Raw genomic sequence first — 22,377 nt, forward strand, 5'->3', positions numbered from 1 at the left:
CGGGGGGGTGCACGCGCGCTGACTGTCCGGTCCGATGGTTCGCTGACGGCGCGGCTGTCACCCGGCGGGCCGCTAACACTGGACGTGCAGCCAGACGCCCCCGCGGGCGGCTTAAGTTTGACACATGTGCTCTGGATGGTCTAATTTTTAATTCGGGTAATGTTCTGTAATCTTAAGAAAGTTAAATTAAGATTTTCTTTGGAAAGAATGGGACCATTTGGATTTCATTGGCCTTGTTGCTGGCTACAGTGCACAGCATGCTCATCCTTCTGGATCCCTACAGGTCAACAGTAATAAAATGTCTCTCTTTGGCAAGCTTATCATTCAAACAGTCTTAAAATCTGCTTCTCAGACAATACAGTTGTCAGCTTAGTTAAAATAAAATGAAAAAATCACTAAATTGATCTCTCAACTTATTCTCTTTAATAGAAAGATCACATTGTCGCATGGGAAAAAAGAGAAAAAAAAATAGACTGGGAGGGCCTGAGAAGGGGACTGATTAAATTGTCTTCATTTAGTTAACCGGCTGCTAATATTTCAATTAGAGCAACTGGAGGCAGGGACACTGTAGGGTTAAAAATGGAACAAGGGAAGAATTAGTCCAACTGATTAATAGGAGGAAATGAAGACTTTTGCGCACACAGGAGACATCCCTCTGGCACCGTTCATCACTGACACTCCCCCCCCGCCCCCTTTTCCACCCCCCCTTTCCATATTCACGTCACTCAATTGTGGACTAAAAAAGAACGAAAAATCTCCTATTCTCCATATGCAGACCATGGAGGGAGATTCTATTGCACAGATTGTCAACCTGCAAAGGTCCACGCTTAAGCTGCTGGCAGCAGCGGCCCGAGCTGAGGCTGAATTTGACAGAAGACACATTTGAGACCCTATCCCCTCCTCTGCCTTTTCTCATTACCATAAACCCACTCACTCATGATAACTATTAATGTAGCGTCTTATTAAAAACCTATCAATACAGCTGCTGCCAGTGCACTAATGGCCAGGAATCCCTCTCAGTTAAGTCTCGACTTTGGTCTCCACTCCGGACTAATGAGAGCAATCGCTCAGCATCTCTTTGGGCTAAATCACCTTTATTTGTATCTGCCTTTTCGTGCTGTTGGCAATTTATGGAGCAGAGTGCAATGAGAGATGCATTGCAGCGAGGCCCGGGGCTAGCGGGTTGGGGATAGAAGAGTTAGTGGTGGTGGTGCGATGGGGATGGGGAATTGGGCAAGCACGGAGGAAGTGAAAGAGAGAGACTGTGCTTACCTGGACATTCTAGTATTTTGTGCTAGGGACCATGGTGAGCCGTTAATTGTCCAACATTGGAGCTCTGGCAATAAAAGAGGGCCCCATTGCTGCTGCCACTGATGAGGCATTGTTGTCCGGGAAAGTTTATCTGCAGGTCCGATTCGCAGGGAAGGCCTGCTTGATGTAGGAGCGCCACAGGGGTTTGCCCTTCTAACTCGGGGGAGGAATTGAACATTGCTCTATCAATCTGGGCATTTTACAGCTCCGGCCTCCCAGCCGTGAGAAGTGTGGGGGAGTGTTTATATTGTTGCTTATTGTGCGGGATCTAAAGTAAACAGTATGGCTTGGCAGGAGGCAAAGGCAAACCTCACATCCACCGGATGGGGACTCAATGCCACGATCTAAATGGGAACACATTATTCCGACCAATTTTCTTAGAAATCAAGTTATTTGTCAGCCTGTCCTTCCTCGGCAAAATGGGCTTATTGTGTATTAAAAGGAACAATAAGATATAGCTTTATCTTTAGAAGTGAGTGAACTGCTCAGTGAACAGTGGACAAGCAGAATTAAGGTACGGCAATCTGAGTATACCATTGTGTGGAATGCTTATTTTAAGCCTCATTTTAGTTATCTCGTGAACACATGTGCTCTTTTTTTTTCCATCAACACCCTCCTTCACGCTCATTTAGTTGCTCATTTTCACACCTTTGGCTGCTTAGTTAAAGACTGTCTCCACTGATAAGTGTTATTCTCTTTGGAATGGCAGACAGTTTGCAACTTCCAAGATGCTGTCTGCTGGATGACAACAGCCTTCCCTCCTCAGCTTCAACCCATGGACAGACACAGAAGTTCTAACTGGTTTAGGTGCATAAAATGATCTCAACAGTAAGATGGTATACATATACCCAGAAAATGTTTCTGATCCCTCCCCTATTTTGATCTATATTAGGCCAGTAAGCAGACCCCACTAACAGATAATAGTGAACTACCTACAGCATTGATTACAAGGAAACAACACTAACGTAGAAAAAAGCAGCTTGCTTCTTGTTTCTTCTTGCTAGAAAGATATTTGTCAGCTGTTGCATAGATTAATAAAACGTTTTGGGATTATCATTCAGGAACTAGACAAATTTACACCCAAGTAAAACATTGCTGTAGTGAAAGTTAAAAGCATATAATTAAACATAATGAATGCCATTTATGCACCATTATATTTTATGGCATTAATTACAAAATACTATGTAATTAAAGATCAAATGAACGTAAGTTATTATTGAATCAGTCTTTATTGTCGTCATCTTTCTCATCCACCAACACCAGAGTCACAAAAATCCTAACTGCAGTACAAAGGTTAAGCCCTCAACAGATGTAACATTGCAAAGAACTATCTTACCACAGAGATCTGAACTCCTTAGGGGCGTTTCTCTTTGAAACGTCCCCTAACGTCTCCTCTGTCAATAAGTAAAAAGCTAAACAGCTTCGGTATACATGACAAAGGCTGTGGCTGGCAGGAAAGGTAACCAAGGGCAGTGAGCCATTTAATATTTATGACACACGTCGAATCACTGAAATCACCTATTCATTAGTGCGTATATGCGGCTACAGCCCCAAAGAAGTGGGTTGGAGGGAGATGTATGTGTGGGTTTTTAGATACACTTGTAATAACCATCACCAAACAAGGCCAATAACAGTTTTGATGTTATGGCCATCGTAATCATCGTCAGTCTGGGAGGCGCTTCAGCCTTAACCGCCTGAGAGGCTTGCCTGCCAAGAGTGCTGGTAATATAAATGCACTTTGAAGAATGGAAGGCATGGCATGCTCTTGGATTGGTGCCAGCTACACATCCAAAGCTGCAAAATCACAGCCACGCTGACTAAGGTAATGACACCGTCTTACTCTTTCCTTTCTCCCTGTGGAGTGCAAGCAGAACTGTAATGTCTCTTTTGCATAATGTAAATTGTACAAACAAATCATGTCAAATAGTTTGGGAACAATATTGAAAAGGGGGCGTGTTTATTTTATAGGACAAACCCCAGATTTATTTTAAGCTGGGTGTCGATTGCTGCATGCACTAGGGGGCAGCATTGCTGTGTTGGGGCTTCTAGACCTAAAGACTTAAATTAGCCATGTTGTTTAAAAACAAAATTAGTAATCAGTCACAAGGCGAAAGGAATGCATGTGTGCTAATGTGAGGAAGAGCGAAAAGAAATAAAATAATGCATCTGCTAACGGAGCTGACATCATGATCCACCCAACCGAGATGTGCCTCTTAAGTAGCCTCCACAGTTTCTTCCCAGCATGCCACAGTGCACTCATAAGAGAGTCTGATTCATTACTGCATAACAAGTGGATGAGAATGTGCGAGCAGCTAGCAACGGTAGCAGGCACTCATTAACGCTGACGTGGACGGAATGCTCACAAAGGGAAAAGAGAGGGGAAGGGGAAGGTTCAAATTTGCGATGGGTCTCCTCTTGATAGTAAGCTAATTATAGACATTGTGAGACACGCAGGAGCATAATGCATATGCGCAGCAAGTCATTATTTAATAAGCATCCCACGATTGTGGAAAAGTGAGAGGTTTTAGACATCGCCAATGGTTTTATGGATGTTTCTTATGTCCTTTCCGATTCCCCACTTGCATCTCACAAATCAACTGCTCTGGCGGCGGTGGCACCTTAACCGTTCAGCCAGCTCATTGTTAAACAAACACAACGTTTGATGAATTCATTCAATGGCCATACAAGCTTTTCTTGATTACCCACATAGAAGAAAACATACTATAGAAGGACAAGGTCTAGATTCTAACAAATAACCGTACCGGATGAGGTTTATCGCCCCAAAGCTGCGAGACAATTCCCAGATTGATGTTTGGAGCGCCGCATGCGGATGAGACAGATCCAAATGTGTCCTATGAGTGTCGTTGCACCCAGTAAATGTCACCGAGGAGGAGGATATATGGCTGTCACGCAGCAATGCATTAGAGCAAAAAAAAAAACCTGCTGCGACTTTACTGGACATCAGTTGCGAATTGACTGTCAAAAATTACCATTGTCATTTACTATCATCATCTGCAGAAATAACTGCTCTGGATTTATGCACACAGATAGACGTCTCGGCTTGCATATGTCTAGTTCATGTGTTAGGGAATTGAAGAGATGTTGGATAAGGAAGTAAGCGAGACAATACCAGAGAAAGTAGTATCTTTCTTTTGGTCTTGATCTTTGTGTCTCTGCGTGGGTTTGTGTGTGTGCACAATTCAGTAACCCATGTGCATGTTTGAGTGTGTCAAAACAGTGCAACGCTCCCATCCAGCTCCAACTGCTCCAGGTTCGTATCCCTCCAACTGCAGGTCACAAAGTGACATTGTGCTTTTATGGCCGCTCTCCATGGTGCTTCACATAAGCCCTGAAATGACTAAATCCCACAGCCAGTGTCCCTGACCCCCAGCATCCCTGTTAGTGCTGCTGCATTCACACTCTTTGATGTGGCCCCGAATTGGAATTGGTCATCGGCCTCATTCCAGGGCTTGATACCGCCTCTGCTGTTCACATGCCTACAGGTCTTCAGAGCTCAGCGGTCAGCTGGTGTCTGTCTGATTCTCCGTCTGTATATCGGGTCCTCTCACCAGCACTGAAATGGGTGGAATTATAAGTGCAATAACCTTGAAAAATCTTTTTTATACAATGTTTTAGCAAGAAGAAGAAAAAGGAGCTTCTCAAGCTCGATGAAATGTCATGAAAGAATGTCCAGCTGTCCACCCACATTTCTGTAAAAAAATGAATTGTATGTATAAGGTAAATGAGTGTAAACATTATACATCCAGGAAATTAAGTAAAGATATGTTGGTTAAATCACTTTCAGTAAATCACATTGATGACAGATAATTCTTTGTACAGAGAAGTGGTTGTCAGTAGCAGTACAGTTACTTGTTAATGGTGTGAGTCACTCGCACAAAGACACACACACACCTGTCATTTGGTGTGCGTCCTCGACTCCGGAGATTCGGTGGCAGTCAGCTGAGTGATTAATATATTATACGAAATCTCGTGCATCTATTTATAATGTCACACTTTAATTTGGTCTTCCGTCTAACAGTGGCTAAAACTATAAGAAAACCTGTAGGATAAAAAATATTGGGAATACATTTATGATGATAACCTTGCAGTTATTGCTGTCAATTCTATATTATTTTTTCTATATTTTTGTGCCTTGGCTGATAATTGAATTTAATTATTTAGGCTGTGTCTTTTTTAATATGTTTTCCTGGCAAATTGATGACATCAATCTTCTCTACGTTTTTGCATCCCCATCTCTGTTGGCCATCACGTTGCAGACTCGCTTAGTCCCAAATGCAACTCTACTGTCACGTTCGCAGCTGAAGCAGGATGCAGGGAGGACTCAAGCGCAGAGTTTTCAATCAAAAGTGCTCTTTATTCTCAAACTAATAACGTGCTCCAACGACGAGGGACATATAGACAATGACACGACAAGGGACAACAGGCACACAGGGCTTAAATACACAAGGGAGGTGCAGGTGATTGGACACAGGTGGAGACAATCACGCAATCACAAGACAAGGCAGGAAGTGAAGTTAACCCAGGACCACAAGAGACATGAAACTTCAAACTAAAACAGGAAGCGAAGCCAAACCGTGACATCTACGTTCTAGATATCTTGTGTAGAACGCATAGTATGAGTGTTACAAAAACCTTTGGAGACGTATTAACCATCATCTTCCATTACTAACTACTAACTATTAACTGTTGTATGCAGTCAACTGCATCTTCCACGGAGGTGAAAATAAATATTTTACCCCTGGCACACATGTGTTAATTGCACAAAGTGTTCTCCTTTAGAACTCCCTTCACGTGTTCGCGCTCGACCTCAATACAGAGGACCGGGTGATATTGACCTAGTTTTTTGTTTGTTTGGGGCTAACCCCTTCAGCTGGCAACTTGGCCATCTCAGACTTCACATTCAGAATGAGATGGAGTTCAGTGTAAAAGTTGGTGGAGTTGCTTAGCGGGCCGGCAAAGACATTCAGGGGATTTTTTTCGATAGCTGTGAAACAGCTCAAGGGTATTCTATATGAGGCACCGTCCCCCCGAGATTTTCTCTGGACTCAAGCCAGGCTACTGTAGAGAAATTGCGGGATACAAGTGTTAATGAGAATATACTTATCACAGCCAGAGGTGTTATCTGTCGGTTGTCTCATCTCGGCTGTTTTAGTGTGTTGTAGTTTCTCTTGTAATATGTGGTAAGAGGAAGAAGCTGTATGAGAGAAACAAGTCATGTTACACGGTAGTACAATGAGGTGCCACTGTGCTGGATATTCTTGGTCAATTATTTTGCCCTCCAAAAAAATACGTAATTCATAAACGGTGCCTCTCTCCGTGGTACACAGTGTTTAGAATACAGCATTGCCCTTTCTTTCCACCAATGCCCGGATATGTTTTTATTATTATGGAATGGGGTCCTCCTCTTTGCCACCTTTCACCGGATCCCTTTCTAATTGTTTCTGTCTCCAAGGTAGCATGGCGGCTCTTTGATGTTCAAACCCCTTCCTCCTCACAAAGGAGCCTGACGGCAGGAGCCGAGAGAGAGGCAGATGGGTCGCGACAGGATGCTGCAAACCTGACGTCTCTCTCCCCCTTTCAAGTGCTCTGGTTCAATCAGCCCTTGCCGCACAAGCTGTTGTGGAGCACCTTTGAAATCATGGTGTCTGCACAATAGTCTTGACTATTAATGACTTCTTGTAAAGTTCCAAAGCGGCTCTGATTACACACACGTCGTGCACACGCACGTGTCCCCGCTGCCGCAGACAAGAACAAGGCCGGGCATGAACACCCTCACCTTCCCGTGTTAGAGTGGTGTGATTCTTTGTGTAGGTGTGTGTGTGTGTGTGTGTGTGTGTGTGTGCGCCCAGGAACATGCTTCACATCTCGGGCAATGAAACCAGAGCAAGGACACATTTTAATAATTTATATGTTAATAAGGGTAATCATTTAAGCCGGCACACTTATGGAGGAAGATGTGGATGTCAAATGTTCACATGTCCAGGTAATAATTGTCATCATACCATTTGCGTTTTTTCAGGATTAACAAGCAATATTTGTTCTTTTATAATGCCTTTACAGAGGCTTGATTGGAGGTTCACTATGACTCTGCAGCTTTAAAATATTATTATTATTAATATGTCTGGAAGTAGGAGGCACATGCATGTACAAACTGAGTATTAAAAGCATAATGAACTGGGTTTGATTTTCTGCCATGTTACATATTTCATTTTGTAAGGAACCAGACTTCTCCTGCCATTTTGGATGAGTAGTATCAAACGGTACAATATGTCCAACATTCGGTTCACCCCCTAAGAATTTGGCACCACCGCTAACAGTGTGCTCTGAAAAGAAAACTAATATGTTGGATTGCCTTAAAGGAAATGAGGAGTGTGGTTCTGTCTGGAGCTGAAACTGCAAGGACTGGCCTTAATTAGGTGGTAGGCATAGAAAAACTGGCATGTTGAAGATTGTGTGCGTGTGTCCAGTAGTGGTACGGGTTATTACTCGAACGTTCTGAAGGGTTATCTTGCTGGCTGTCAGGAAATGCAGTACCCTTGCTAACCGGTAGCCAAATATAATAAGCAAAGTTTTTCCTGAACTAGAGGCCGCTGTACACCTGCAGTGGTTCATGACGTTGTGTCACATATCTGATGATAACATCATAATAACCTCTTATTTCTGAATCTCTGAAACGTTGCTATTATAATGAAAGGAAAAGAAAGAAAATTCAGTTTCTATCTCCCGCCACCTTTTCATGTTTTTGTACACGCGTATGATTTAAAATCCCTACATTGCACACTTTTTTTGGATATTGGTGAGGGGGTTACATGTGGATGTTTTTCTATCATTGCCATATCTAATGAAGGAAGTAAAGTTAAATGCTAATGTGATCGAGGCAGTTTAACAGCATATTTCACATCTTTAACAGCATCTTTTTTTACATGCATCTTCAGTAAGATCATGTTAAAGTATGGAAGCATCTCCCGTTCTGTCAGCAGAACAATCATTCCTGTTCAACGCCCGTGCTTTATGTTTTCTATTAGTTTGCCTATAATTGTTTTGCCAATCAGAACTATATAATTCAAGTGGTTATCAAAGGATCGACATATTAACGAAGATCAAGGGCTCTATTTTCTTGCCTATACATGTTGCAAAGTGTATTTTCCTTCAGGGCAAGATGTAGTTTGAGGCCTCAACAAAAGGAAATGTAATGAAAAGACAACAAAATGCCTGCTGTTCTAAATTCTGCCTGAGAGGAATCTAATATTGGTTTTCCATTCAGTTAGGGTGTGGACCATTGATATTTTGTTACAACCAAAGATGCAGCAATTATTAATGAAGACATGTCCAGCAGGTAATTACAACACTAATTTGGTTATGGTGGACCGGTCAAGTATCTGATTTTTCCATCGACCCTATTTGTTTAACACAATTAACGATATGGACGGGGAGGGACCCTGTGTTTCAGACCGTGAGATCCAACCACAGACTCCCTTAAACATCTGTAATCGGTGTATTAGCACTGACCATTGGCTGGTGCCAGGTTCGACGGTGGGGCTGTACGAGAGTTATCCGCTCATACGTGACGTAGATTGATGAGTTTTTAAATGCTATGTTCCGTAGGTTTCACATGACCAATGGAGATGTTCGCATGTATCCGCAACATTGCACAAGCTCCAGACGAGGTGAGCCGCTTTAAAGTGGGCCCTTAACTTGTCTGCTACTGATGTTAATTAGGATGAATGACGGCTGCTTCCGGGAGTCACAAGGTTCTATCTTTACTGCAGTAACACACAGTATCTAGTTTAACCAGTTTGCATCCACCCTTTACTAAAAGATCTTAATTAATTAGTCAATATTCTCTAAGAGATCAGGTTTATCTAATCTAGGAAGGGAATACACCTTTCCTAATCTAAATTCAATGTCAAAAGAGGCACTTATCCAGAGTTTAAAATAAAATATAATGCTATTTTAAAAACCTATCTGGGATATTCTTCTGCGTATGCAATCAATATAGAACCAAATCCTGGGAGCAGGGACATGTTCTTGTCTCAGTGCTATCCTTATATGTGACAAACTATGAGCAACTCAACCTTTGCAATACGGCGGTCAATTAAAGCTGTCGATGTACTGCTCGCTCCGTTGCAATGGCACAATATCCAGTCGTGTAGTTCCTTGAATGAGAATACATAGAATAAGTCTAGACTGTGGGATTCTATTTTGGGGAAAATATCAATGTAGGACAGACAAAGGCTCATAGAACTACTGAAGTTCATGGATACAGAGCTCACTGTTGAATAAAATTAATATCATAGCATGAAACCGTTCCAACATTTTGCAAACAGCATCTATGGTACAGGGAGAGGGCCAGCGTGTTTTGCCAAGAACAAAAAATGCCAGCCCTTTCCGATCCTCCCAAAGCAAAGCAGGGACAGCAGTGCAAATATGACTAGTGTTAAAGCAAAGACAAAGAAGGTAAACATGCCTGTGTGGGCAATGATTCAAATCTGATTGAACTTGTAATTACAAAGTCAGTATCCAGGAGTTAACGGATTGCTGAATGCATGTTTGCATCCTGTATTTGCACAGCCAGGGCATTAGAAAGGGATAAGCTTGACCATAATTAATAGAATTCCCTCTTTGGAAATCATTTCCCGCCTACCAGTAAGTTCAATTGATTTTGTGTCGCAGCATCATCAAATGAGGCATTTGACATTTATTGTAAATACATTTCACTTTGTTCCCGAATCATTTTCAGTAACTAATTATGATTCTCAGATCAGACTGAATCATGATATTGAAATTAATTCATGAATTGGAGTGGAGTTTTGTAATTATGTGGGGTTTGACCAGTTTATTTCCCCCTTCTGTTGTTATTCGGGTTGCGTCAGAAGTTCAACAACACTCACAAACTTAAGTCTTTAAAGCCACTGCTGCTGGAATTAAGATGGCACCCCTCACTCGTCTTCAATCTCTGCTGAAATAAAGGAGCTAGATTGTGTGTGAGAGAGTGTATTTCGGGAACCGAAAGCCTTTGATTACAGAACTGCTATTTTCCCCTGTCTGTTGTGCAGACGAAGGCGTCTCAGTGCTAATGACAAAATGAGGTTAACATTGAATCTCGGAGATGATGCGTGGCATCCCACCGGACCTCTTCTCGTCCTTGTCTTTTATTGTGCCACAGGAACAATGCAGACAAGCAGAAGTGATTGTGTTCTGTGTCAACATGACGTGACTGCAGCCCGATGTTTGTGGCAATAGATGGGCCGTGCTGCCATGGGAAATCAATTCATTGGGTGTCAACACGGGAGAATGAGAGCGGCCATTGTGAGGTGAGGGTGAGCCGGGGCAGGGATGTCTACTTACACGGACATGTAAGTAGCGCGGACAAAAAGGTGTGTCTATACTATGATCGCACTCACACACGTGATCCATAATTGTGGCATTAAAGCATCAACTTTAAATCAGCAAAATCATTGTTGGGGTTGATTATTCTGGCTTACATCTGCAGTTGTAAAGAGGTCAGGTTTATTCTGATTTATTGTATTTGTTGTATTAATTATAATCAAATTTGAACTCCTTGAAGGATTTCTAGATACAGCTGTGGTAACAGGAGTCGATGCATATAATGTCATTCAGGGAGGGGGGGATAGAAGTTTACTAGAATAGTGATTGACAAGGTGTTTTAACTTTCAAAATGTAAACACAGATTTAAATGGATACATCTTAAAATACTTACAAACTACTTGTTTGGGGTTACTTTATAGCTCATTTTTTTACAATGCATTGAAATGTATACATTTTTTGCAGCATCTTTTATTTTATTAGTATTTTTGTACATTTAAACATTTTAAAATGTCTTTTATTTCTCCTTTCAATTTATTTACCAATCTATCTTCTATTGATTACACATCCCAGAGAAAACTGAGAAAATGTCTTTTTATCCTCCGACTGTGATAATGATGATAATTATCCAAAGTAGCATAGATGAACTAAAGCAATCAATGATCATTTTATGAACCGCTTCGATGAAATCCCAAAAACCAACTCAGAAATACAAATAAAACATTGATAGCAGATGTTCCCACTGTAATCTCTTCCAGAAAGAGAAAATGTTCATGGAGCTTAATTATATAATATCTCAGTCTTTACTAATCATGTTTCAATGGCTTCCTATTGAGTCCTTATGGTACGCAGCTTTGAGTGGATGAATAGAGTCAAATAGACCTGCAATATCTACAAAGTAATAAGAGATGATGGGAAAAATAAATATGAAATGCATTCAGAAGTGCTATGAAGTATTGATAGCTAATAAGAGATATCATATTGAAATGAAGCCGAGTTGCTCAGTTGCAGATTATTTGTTCTGCATTACAGATGTGTTTTTTTTATTATTATTGTTATCCCTTCATATCTTTTTGATAATTACTTTATTTTCCTTTTCAAATTTTCTTTTGAGATTGTTCTTTTCCATCGATGCATCGCTATGGAACGTCATATTTATATTAACATGAATCACTTGTTGCTCGCATCATCACGCACGCATGGTGCCAGTCAGAACCGAGTGTGACCCAAATACTTAAAAGTATTTCATGACTCCACGGGCACCCCCCAACAGTGGTATCTGCCAGCAACTATTTGAAGCAACCCCACAGGAAGAGCCATCTGTAGCTGATTTAAATTTACCCACACACACTCACTTAAAAATCTTTAATTGAGATGGATTGGGTCATCCAATTAACCCGAACACACTTGGGTGTCCTTTGTGCCGCTGAAGCCTTTGCTTTGGGGTATTGTCACAAATCTTTATTTCACCACGGAACTAGTACACCTGTCCTCGGTGTCTTTATGAAGCTTAACTGGGTTGGACTCCACAATCAAGAGGCGGCTTTTATTCGCTGCCTGTTTTTTTCCTTCTACCTCTCTACTGTGATGCCGTGGAAACGCCGGTGTTAACGTGTTTGTGATGACAATGGAAGCATTGTGATGTGAAGCGCATTCATCTGCCAAGAGAATTAGGCCGCTGTTGATCAGGGTTGTTGATTTGAATTTGTCTCGTTGGTTGATTTCAAAAGCATGACTTCATCAGGGCTGTCAGTGCAATACCATAAGACAATGCTCTTTGCTCCTTCTAAAACAATAATGTGACTATTCACAGGCACAAGTGCTATGATCTAAAGTGGAGCTCATGTTCTATTTCGGCTGTACAAGTTGATGGAGTATGTTTTGCATTGTGTACTCTTAGAAATGAAAATGTAATTGTGACATTCTTACATAATAAAATGTTGATTCTTCAAAGTGGGTTTGATTGTCCTCTGCACCAACCACTAAAGGGATTCATTTCCTTTACCTGAATGTTTTAAACAGCGTCGGATTCCAGTGGATTCATGACAGGGGAGGTCCAAGAGAAAAAAACAAACAAAAGAGAAACCAAACAAAACAGGGGAAAGTTATCTTTTGAGCCAAACAAAAGAGAAAAACAAAAAGATCTGAACTAAAATTAGAGTCACCACGCATTCCCATTTTCTTGAATTATAGATAATAGAACCTGCCATATTAAATTGTTTGAGGAAAGTAATGCAGGCATCTTTTGGGGCGTTTTAATTTGAAACTAATTTCTTTAAGACAGGGAGAGGAGCCAGATACCACGCAGAGAAAATAGTCTTAATTGTTTAATCCATATCAGTTATGCACCATATGGGAGAAATTACAGGTGCTGTGTGATTGGATAAACACTACAACTAAACAAATGTCTAAGGGGCAGTTTGTGTCTTTTAAGATCAATTTGTCTCGGGTCTCTTTCCCCCTTAGAGCGGCTAATAATATGTGCATGAATTAAAGCGAAGCATTCCAGTTTTAAAGCCTCCGCTAAAAGCTTAAAGTCTATTTGCCGATATCTTATGAATATGCAGATGACAGACTGTGTAAAATGCATTGTTCCCCTTTTTATTATTTCATCGGGACCTCCAAAAATAATTGCATACATTCCACGAAGAAAACTGACACACTTCTTAAAAAAAGAAAAAGAAGTTAAAAGACAGTGTATCAAATTAAGGGTTTGAAGGGGAAAACCAATACATCAACATTGTTTCACGCATTCCACTAAGTGAAGTGTAAAAGCAGCCAAAACACTCTGGCAAGCTTGCTGTTTTCTTCATCATCAGTTTAAATATACGGCACCCCAGAGACTCTAGTCCGTCTAACCATTCCCGTGAATACGCTACCAGAGCATGTGGATGGTAGCTTTCAGCAGACATTTGTTCTTTCACCCTTGACAATGGACGTCCTATCCCTGGGATTTCAGAGTTTTTATTCAATATGATTTATTTTGACCGAGTTAATGTGATTCGCGAAGGGGTCGCAATTACCATGCCATTAATCATACTATAATTAGAGTCAATGGCTTAATTGTGACACAAAACCTCTATTTCCTAAAGGAATTAATAACACCACTGTCATTTAAAAGTAGGAAAAGAGTATCTTGAGACTGTACTCTCTAAAACTGTAAGGGGTGCTGGACACTGGTAATCTTTATTCTTATAATAAAAATGCATGGTTCTGTATATACATCATATATCATTTTGAAGGAAGTTGCACATTCAGCAACGTGCAGACCCAAACAAATGTGAACCACCCCACAAAAGCTTTTTTGGTTTTCATGCATGAAATAAATCTGCACCTGCCCTGTGATTCTGAAGTCCTGACAAGATGCTGCTTTCTGGCGAGCCACTGAGAGTTGCTACATGCGGTCCGTACTCTGGTTTTGGAGACAATCTTCCATTTTTTGCTGTGCAATTTCACACATTAACTGAAAATACGACGTAATGAATTCCAGTTCATTGTCTCACAGAACATTCCCACACATGAACGAATCACCGGCCCTGTCTTAATACACAAGGATATCTTTTTGCGCTCCTTTTTTTTCCTCCTCATCCTTCTTTGGGGAAAAAAGAATCATGCAATCTGCTCGTCAAACTCCTCTCCAATTCTTTCGCCTCAAAAAGAGTTTTGTTTGATAGCGGCAATCCTGGAAAGGTCACAGGCATCAAGAAAATAAACGGAATAAGCCAAGAGGATTTCAAGTTGTATTAATGAGGACCCCCCTTGGCCAGCCGTCTTAGAGGTCAGACCATCACCTAAAATGTTAAAGATTTATCGTGAGGAGGCAGGGCTGGTCAAAGCGCTCTCTTATCTCTGGCTGTGCCTTTTTTACGGCAGAAACCACTGTCAAGACTCTCACTCGGATGAAAGACTCGGGCCAGTCTCCACCACTGTTCGCAAACCTCCAGAAATATCCTGACGTCGGTAAATAATTCATCCCCTATATTTTGTACTCTTTGAGAATTTTTGAGGTGTGAGTACATTATGCCATGCTCCCTGCGATCCCGACTCCAAAACAAGGTGGCGCATATAAAGTCGGCTTGTGATTATACGACAACCATGCTTTCTTTTTGCTGCAGTCTGCAAGGGGAATTTCTATTCATATCAGTTATAAGCATTCAAATGAAACTCAAACTGCATTATTTAACTATATATTCCAATGCATGAATGCTAAATCTGAATATCATATTAACCATCTAAAGTATAAAAGTTTAAAGGACATTAATATTTGGGGCCATCTTAAATAAGTGCAGTAGGCAGAATTATATATATATATATATTATAATATATGACATTTAAATTTGTTACAGAAACACGATGATGCTGCAGACCAACTTCAGATGTGTGCAGCAGGTCATGTACTGTATATGTATTTGTCTCTGCCAAAGCATCCCTGTGATGTTAGAACACCAGTGGCCCCTGAAGAGAAAAACATTGTTGATATGCAATCCATGAATCTCTGTTTTCTCTTTTCAAGCCTCTTCATCACAGATTTGTTTTTAGCAAAATGCTACTTTGGAAAGACCTAGCATGCAGCTATAGTCAACCAGGATAATTTGATCTAAAATAAAATACTGCATGGACACTTGTATCTTGTTTTTTTTCCTTCAGACTTTTTCACAGCAGATTTTTCATTGTGTTTCTACTGTTGACTTTATATTTGAATTATTAACCCTGTGTAGCCGTGTGTGTTTTTCCAAGCAAGAGCAACATTTTCTTTTAGCTTTTCAAAAGGTATTAAAACAGAAACTACAGATTTGAAGTACTTCAAATCAGCAACAAATATTAAAAACCTTTTTCCACTGCATAGTAATTGACAGTTTTCCATTGTCTGATTTAGCTTCAATGACCTAAGGCCAGGTTTAATTCCTATTAAGAAAATGACCATCCACATGTTATACTATCCGTATCCAACAGTAGATACCCAAATCTAAAAATGACCTTGGACCAGATATATTTACTTTATCCACATCCTGAATGTGGTCCTGGCAGCCCAAATGCCCTTGCCAGGACAAAATCCATTTTTCATATCTGTTTTTTAGTATTCCTCATCCTTCTGAACTTTATTTGTTAAATAAAGTAAAGGACTGGACAAAATTCTCCACGGACAAAACCAAAATATAACATTTGTTAGTGATTATATGATGGTTTCAATGACACATTTTGAAGCTGTCCCCACGAGACCCTTTTCAATTATGATTAGGAACATCGGAGCACATTCAAGTGACAGCTTTGCTTTTCACAAGGGACTTTGGTCAATGAGGGTCGCTTTGAAAATGACATACACATCCAAATTGAATATATTTTCCAATTTAAAACATTTACTGGTTACTTAGATTTTTATTGGAATATAATAATGTCAGATATGTTTTCAGACTGATGAGTTTAGAGACGGGACCACGTGGCTTGACAAGATTTGGCATCAGGATCTCTGTGGTATCTTTCCACTCCCAAACCACATTTGTCTTGGAAATGGAGTTCAGCAGCAAGGAGCAGCCATTGCAGGCCACACCATCCGCTAAATGTTTAACTTTCCTAAAGGAGTCATTCAAAACAAGAAAGGGAACTTGTCTATTGGGAAATACCTCCGGATTAGGGGGGCTGAAAGATTGAAAAAGTAATTTGAAAAATAATGGGCTTTTTAATGACTAAACCTATGGGACACCCAGATGTGCTCTTTGTTAATTTTCACTAGTGTAATGTAAAATTCTAACTGCTTAATTACTCTAGGACACACAAAGCAACTGGTTTTTAACGAGGCAATTATGGGAACAGCTTCTACAACATTGCGCCAAAGCTCCCATTCCCCACCAGCTCCTTCTTTGATGAACCACTACATTTTTGGTATAAAGTTATCAAGCTTTTCATGTCCTAAGCAATGACAGAAAATCCAGAATATTTTTTTAATCAAAGGTTTGTTTTGCCTCCCAAGACGTCAGATAATTTGAATATGACCTAATTCTCAATTTCTTACGGGATAAAGTGACTTAATGATGAACGTTTCATAAATAATACTGTTATTTACCACTAAACTCAGCTTTCCTATGCTGAGTGGCAGAGAAGTTTTCATGGAACTCATTCACTTAACCTTTTTAAAACCATGATAGCCAATATGAATGCATGCATACATTTTATTTTCAAGACATTAGATTGTGTGCAAGTCCCAGCTCGTGCTGTAGCCTTTAATGGCACAGGAACATTTTTTGACATTTCGGCAGCAGATTGTTTTCTTCTCCTTTCATAGATCAAAAGTGAAACTACTTGGGAAGAATTAAAGCTCCTACCCAACCCTCCTTGGAGTAGCCGGGGAACATCTGTTGGTAAATATCATTACAATATTACATGCTTTATCTTTGCTTTAATGAGGAAGTATCAGATGTCCCATCTCTAAAGACATTAACCTTTAGAGCAATCAATATAAGTTGCACATTTTACGGGAGACATTTTCCACCTGATAGGGAAACCTGCGAGGACGGCGCAGGATGTGTCATTCGTTACTGAATGCTATAAAGATCATTGTGATTTGTGGGCTTTGGGAGGGAATGTGATCCTCAAACAGACTTGTCCTATTTTTGAATCAGGCTAACATCACCTGGATTCACGTACAAAGGACAGTAGGAGAAGATTGTTGAAAACGATCTCATCGAGAGGACAAAGTTGACGTCGCTTTGAGTTTGTGTTTGCTATAAAGCTGTATTATTTAGTTTCTCATATGCTCCACAACCAAGGGACAAAAGATCTATATTCAAATAGCAGCGGCATCCATGAAATGAAAATTGCATTACCATCTCTTTGTTTTACATCAATAGTAATGTCAATGTAACCTTTTATTCCAAAAGGTTCAGCTCTTGTGATAGATGATCGTGATTTCAACTTTTTTTTCTTCTTTATTTAATTTCCAATTCTGAAAATCATAATAGAGCATGTTCATTCAATTCTCCTGAACATAAAAGTAATACACCGCATGAAATGGAAAGAACAGAAAAAGAGAAGAAATAAACCCACCTCAGCTCCGGACCAACTTCAAAAATTAAAATTGTCCCTTTGAGATGCAAATGCTCAATTCTTCAATTTGGATCTAAATTGCTAATGTACACAGTGTATAAGCTCAGTGTGTCCCTTTCAAGCCCGGGCCCCTCGGAAACATGAACCTGGTGGTGTTAGTGGTGATCAAAGGGCCCAGCCACGTTATGCCTTTCCTTTAGAGACGGAGGAGCCATTGACATGCAGTGGGATATGCATATTGAATGTTTATGTTGTTTTTATGGCTCCACAAAAAAAACAGTGGAGAAACTACGGAGGAAAAAACAAAATGGACAAAAAGCGCTACGAATTTACATAATAAAAAAAACAATGAAAAAAAGACAAAATTCTTCATATCACAATTCATAACCTGAAACGATCCTTGTAAATTCAGGAAGTGTGTCTATGGCAGCAGGCTACTTCTTTTGATCGCATACGGGGTAGCACCTTGATAGACCAACTATATGGATTAATAGCTCTCTTACAACACAGCCTTTGGCCCCCTGTATCTGCGTTAATAGAGCCTATTCATTCATCTGTCAGCTACTGGGGACGGATGGAATTGCAGTAGTGGTTTTGTATCCACACAGCGAATCATAAGATATCGCTTGAGCTGAATGACTGCAATTTTCGTTTAAAACCAAATGCGTCACAGTGAGATCTATCAAACATAGTCAGACAGATTGTCTTATAAGGGGTCTCTCTATCTCTCTGTCTGGGTTCTGGATGAGGGGAATAACTTCTCAGTGCAGGTTGCTTATCTTCATTTGGACTTAGGTGGCTGACCGCCACATACACACACACACACACACACACCTTGTGAAGTCTAACGGCGGATGCAAATGTTTGTCCCACTATGCCGGTGACCCAAGAGCAAGAGTATCAGAGCAGAAAGAAAAGCTGTGTTCCCGCCATAATCTATCATGTCACCGTTGTGAATCATTCCATCCAGACATCGTGCAGCCACCTGCTTGAGGTAAAGAAACCTGGACACGCGTATAGCATCAAAGCTACGGGTACAACAACACTTTACGGTGATCAACAACGATTCAGACCAAATTGTGCAATTTTCATTACGTTCATTGTGGTGAATGCAAAATTATTTTGTTTAGAAAAGTAAACCAGCTTTGAGAAAACCATTCCACGCTGGTTTTAATACTCTGCTTTGCAATCAAATCAGTGTTTTGCATCACTATTTAAAACAACTTGTTTTCATTAGAATTGATTTGGCAGTGACATGTAAAAGTCCCTCATAGTGGGTAAACTGTGGTCGGCTATCCGGCTAAAAGTCAAACACCTTAAAAGTAGCACTCATCACTGCACAAGTCTACTATCAGGAATACTGCACTTATCCTTCATATCGAAGGTGCAAACTTCAAGCCGAGAACAGGTATTTTGAGAGTTGTTTGAATTTCTCAATATTTCAAGGGATTGGCTCTCAATTTAGAAGAATACTAGTAATTATCTACAGTACAGGTATTTTGGTATGAGCTGAAATGACTACACTTTTACTTTGCTCGACCTCAGCAGCGCACTGGATTATAAATAGAGGTAGATTGATGTCAAAAAGAAGGCAACCCCTTATTTTACTCAAAAATGGTTAGCGCATGAATGAAAAAAAGTGATTTAAAAAAGACAATGTCACATCGATTGCTCATTAATTATCATAACTGTCCAGCCCGGAAAAGTTCCATCATTTTGACATTTAGTCAGTTTGTTTTGCGGTAAGATGAAAGATCACATACAGCCACAGTATAAACAAAGTGATTGGACAAACTACACAATATCTGTGCAAGCTTTGCTAAAAGGCTCAAACAAAAGCGCTGCCATTTGGGGGCTGCCTTCAAGTGAAATGTCTCTGAGCAATGTGACAACGTTGATCACGGGAATCTAACGGCCGCGGTGGTAATGGAACTCGGCAGCTTACAAAATCCCAATTAAAACAGTAACGTTAATTCACTTCAATGCCAGCGCCTTGTAAGCATCTTGACAGAATAAAAAAGGACACCTTGAAAGAAGAAAGAAGACGGCAATATTCCTCTCTGTCAAGTTGCCTATTTCTCCCGCTGCAGCTAATATTGACATGCTCTTTGATGCAGGCGAAGCAGTTTTTCATTTTCTACTGACTTCAAATTCCAGGTATTTAATCCTCAATGGAAATGCCAAGCTTTGAGGACGTCACCCCAAGTGTTCTCCAGAGTTCAATGCTTCGGGAAAAGCAGAACAAATATGAAAAACAAAGTGTTCTAAATTATTTCTCTCGTGCTGTTTTGGGTTGAGCCCTGGTTGTCTCCATAGTTGGCAGCTGGGGCCTATGCTCAACTCCTCAGTTCAAACGTTACTGTGGTGCAAGGAGAATCCAGAATGACGAGGACACTCAGCCTGTGATTAGGGAGCTGTGCAGTCAGGGGAATCCGTGAACATATCGGCGCAGACGTAACATGCATCGGTAGTCTCGCGCGCTTACGCGGGAACACACGCACGTGTCAAAATACCAGCATGGGCGCCCGCTGTTTCACTCTTGCATTCACAGCGGATGTCGGCTCATGGACATTAACAAAGCGCGACAGCCAACAAAACAGCGAACACAAAATGAGCTTTTCTTTTTTCCCCCACCAGCCCGTGTTCACATACCCTCTCAAGAAGAATACTGCAGATACTCAACAATAACAGAAAAATACTGAATTTTCTCTGTCCGTGACAAATGTGTCTTTCTGCTAAGGCCATTTTTGTATTAAGAATTGAACAAAATGTTAACTGTAAATATAAATAAATAACACATGGATTGAATGTTTTCTTTTGTCACCCTCGGTGTACAACTTTGGGGGAGGGGGGTGTGGTCGTTGGTCCGCTGGTGTCTTTAAACGCGCCCAAGGGTCGGCCTGTGTCCATCGGGGCGGAGCAGCAAATAAACCTCCAGACTTTCATAACGGAGGGAAAACACAGACTTAAATAAATGTCAATAGAAAGTCTCGCTAGCTACTGTAGCTACACACGGTTAGCTTTCGTTAGCACGGTAGTGTAAGAAAGTGTTTCAATCGGCTCAGGCACTGAAAGGAAGTGCCGAAATCGGCACTGCGTTTCGGTGCGGCAGGTACCAGTCGTATAGGAACCGGTAACAATATGGCACCGGTTGTCGGTCCCCAGGCCTGGTGACAAACTGAGCCTCGTGGATATTCAACGGGGTTGCTTTTTAAGTGTTTTGTCAAATTGAGGGTTGGCCAAGAGCGTTTTCGTCATTGAAACCTCTTCACGTTAAACTTCTTTAGCCTAAAGAAATGTGCTCGGCACTTTACAATTTACAAGTCCACACTCTGATACTTCAGAAGTCTAAAATGAGCGGGAGTACCAAAGACACACTTCATAATGACCACCACCATCCAAATTCTGTCGGTAATAATGATTTGAGGAGGGCTCAATCAACCCTATCTGCTTGCTGTAATGGCCAATGAGACTTTGATATAAGCGCTGTAATTGGTTTTCAGTAGGACACATTGTCAGTTTTCTATTCCCCAACCCACGTGTACTGTTTCAGGACATGGCTGCCTGTCACAAGGGCATGCTTGACCGGACAGGGAAGAAGATATTCACCGGAGACACCAGGGCTCTTCTGGCAGGGCTCTTTGTCCGTAATGGCCTCCATTCACAGCCCCTTCATGAAAGGTTTTACATGGGAACTACAAAGGCTAATTGGCCCACGGAGATCAGGCTTATTGTTAGTTCTGCATGGCTTCCAGAAGCCAGGGTTGCCGTATGAGTGCCTAATCACCACAGGGCTCCACACCTGACTTGGCAAAGAACACTTTCTTAATTCTTCAAAAAAAAGTGTCCTTTATCTTTCCTCTTCTTGCTCAACCTCCTTTATCTTTGTCTCTTCTGTCTTTTTCCCCTCTGTCTCTTATGTCTTATACAACAGGTTGGGAATTAACCGTATGAATAGCTTTTGAATTTATTTTTAATTAAACCCATACTATACTTCAACGCTTTAAGCCAATTGTAAAATGACTCTGCTAAAAGCAGTGAGGGCCAAGCCAGTTGCTTATGCACTCACTATGTACGCGTATGTATGTATGTATGTATGTATGTACTGTGTTTGATTGCTCTCTTAGAGACACAAAATGTCAACAGCTATTATGGATTTTTCTCAATAGAAAGGGTCTAAGTTCTGATAAATAGTCTTTATTAGAGAGAACAAACGGCATAAAGTAAAAGGTGGCATAATGAGTATTTCCCAACAGTGAAACTAAACCCAGTCACTAAATGCAAAAAGGCCTGCCGCAGTATTCGTAAGATGTCATTGAGCTTTAATATCCTTACCCATCATTCCGATTTGAATTCACACCTGATTGCTCTGCGTTGATAAAGCATTCAAGCACCTGGTTTTTGGTGGAAACATATTTCAGGCTGCAAAAGTAACGTCCCCGAAGTGGCCAGAAGCATGTTGTCTGGTCTAACGTCTGCAATTATACAGAACAACCCGTTGTGATAAGCTATTTAAAATGAGTGCACCACAATTTAACAATATTAAAAACTATTGTTGTTTGGACTCACTAAAAACTTGTGAAAATATATTACAGTAGTGTCACAGAAAAAGCATATGAGCAATTTTTCTGAAAAATGTGCTCGGATATTGATGCCAGTAAAATGTGTTCGCCTCAT

This window comes from Pungitius pungitius, chromosome 2 (assembly GCF_949316345.1).
Source record: "Pungitius pungitius chromosome 2, fPunPun2.1, whole genome shotgun sequence".
NCBI lineage: Eukaryota > Metazoa > Chordata > Actinopteri > Perciformes > Gasterosteidae > Pungitius > Pungitius pungitius.